The sequence below is a fragment of the Nanorana parkeri genome, unplaced genomic scaffold (assembly GCF_000935625.1).
Source record: "Nanorana parkeri isolate BGI_ZX_2015 unplaced genomic scaffold, ASM93562v1 scaffold3570, whole genome shotgun sequence".
NCBI lineage: Eukaryota > Metazoa > Chordata > Amphibia > Anura > Dicroglossidae > Nanorana > Nanorana parkeri.
In genome coordinates, this window is record NW_017309838.1 from 27,575 (window position 1) to 30,251 (window position 2,677).

Consider the following 2,677-nt stretch of genomic DNA (forward strand, 5'->3'; position numbering starts at 1 on the left):
GAGCAGTCATGTCTCAGTGTTTGCTGATGATATGAAAATTGGGAGGGTAATAGACACGGATTTAGACGTTGTAAGATTACAGGAGGACCTGGATAAACTTGGGGAGTGGGCAACTTGATGGACCTGTGTCTTTATTCAACCTCAAATACTATGTAACTATGAACTTCAAACTCAGTGAAAGTCTAAGGGACCAGAACTCTGAAAATCAAATGTCCTCATTTTGAAGGCTTATATGCAAGTTATTGGCCATGAAAAGGGTATGGGGGTTTGGGCACTGCCCTGGGGGACATGTATCAATGAAAAAAAACACTTTTAAAAAATACAGTTTTTAAAGGAACAGTGGTTTTAATATTGCTTAAAGTGAAACAATAAAAATGAAAACTTCCTTTAAATATCCTTTTAAATAAAAGGTAAAAAAAAGTTATACTAGGCCTTTAAGGTCTGGTAGGAATGTTAAGGAGGAACCCCCACCCCCACAAATGGGGAGAAAAAAACATGGGGTCCCCCATAAATTCCTAACCAGAACCTTGATCCAAGCACAGGCCTGGCATGGCAGAAAAGGGGGGGGGACAAGTGAGCGGCCTCCACCTCCCTGCCATACCGGGCCACATGCCCTCGGCACTGGGAGGGTGCTTTTCCAGGGTTAACCATGGGAAAGCACCTTGTCCCTGTGCCGATGGGGACAAGAGCCTCTTCCCCACAAGCCCTGGGGTGTTGGTTGTGGGGGTGCAGGCATGGGGCTTATTCCCATTAATAAAGGGCCCCCCTTGTGAATGAGTAAGGGGTACTACCCATTCACTCAAGAGTTAAATCAATTTTTTTTTAAATACGCCAGACTTTAAAAAAAATCCTTTAAATTAAATAAAAAGACATGGTTTTAACAAGTCCTTTATTTAAAAAAAATAACCCCCAAAAAGTTGATCCACCAACATAATCCTAGGGTCAATCACGACATCCAGCATTGTCCACGACAACTCGACAAAATACATTTTTTTTAAAGGCCCGATGCCCACCGACTCATCCGTTCGCGACAAACTCCTGCCGCAGAGTGGCATTCTGACAGATGCTGGCAAAATATAAACAATTGCGTGGAGTTAGCGCTGTCATCACTGCTAGGTCCGCCCAACTGTTTACTTTTGTCCGTCACCTGACAGGACTAAGCTGTGTGAGCAATGATTGGGCAAAGTCATCATTACTTTGCCCAATCATGGCTCTCACACTGCACTGTGCTGTGATTAGGTAAAGTCTTGCACGTGACCTGCAGTCAGGTGCATTGCTTTACCCAATTAGGGCTTCACAAGGCACTGTGGGGGGCTCGGCGGGCGAACAGCCTGCCGAACGCCCTGATTGTTTGTATGTTTGCCGAACACACAAACTACCGCTTTTCGAGTTGAACTGTTGCTCGACTCGAACATCGAGCACATCCCTAATTTGTAGGAGTAGGATGGCAGGTGCAAGTAGAAACCAACTAAAGGGATAGCTTCATCTGGTAGCACAACTGAGAGAGTCAGTTGGTAGCGAACAGTACAAGGAAATACCATAGAACATTGGCAACAAGCTATGTCCCTTAATGAACTCAGAGAAAGGAATTTTACCGTGAGTAATGAAATACATGTTCTCTATCATTTATTTAAAGACACAGCTGTTGTTTGATGGATCAGTCCGAAATCAGTGAGAAATCCACAATAAGTACCCAAAATGAAGGGCAGGTAGAAATCCAAGCTAAAAATTGACAACGTGAGCTCTACCCGAATATAGTGGTTCATACTACTGTGTGCAAAATCTTTTAGCCATGGCTAGCATCCACTAATGCAGGAATATACACTGAGAAATACCTAGTAAATGTGTGGACAAGTTGTAGCCTTACATAGGTATAAGACAGAAAGTTGATAGCAAAAAAACCAAGAGGCACTAACTATCCTGGTAGAATGAGCAGTAGCCAGAAAGGGGAGGCTCATTATACTTGCATACAAAACTCAGGGATATACAGTAGTCTGTCATATTGATCTGGAAAAAGCCAGTAAACCCTTGTGGGGACCATCCATGACAATAAACAAAGTCTATTTTCTCAAAGGTGAAAGTTGTCTGAAATTACACCCTAATAACCATAACAACAATTTGTGATCACTTTTGTATGGACCTTTACCAGACAGAGAGAAGGAAGTATGCTCTTTTAATTGAGATAAAACTGCACTACCTAAGGCTGAAAGGTTAGCCTTGGTCACACAAAAAAACCTTGTCCTAATGAAGAATAGAGATAAAAGTGCTAACTTTGAGACTTTCTGTGCCAAACATTTTGACACAAGGGTATGGCTTTCAAATGTTTTTTTTATTTGTAAAACTGCAAATATGAATGAGGGAATGGTTGGTTAACAGATGCTGAAATACAACACACAAGGTGTTGCACCAGTCTATTAACAATGCTCAGCACTAGATGCTTATCCTCCCTTGCTGTTAGAAGCTTTAACTCTTACTAACCATAACATGGGAATCTGCCCTTCCCGGGCTTCAACATTCATGCCATTTAAGCCAGCTACTAAGAAATCAATTGAAGGACTGGGTCTTGCAACAGTAGGTCTGTTCATTCTGGTAGACACCAGTGAGCTTTTGCAAACAAAGGAACTAGTACAGCATATCAAGTGCTTTGGGGCAATTTAGAGCTATAACAAATTCTGGA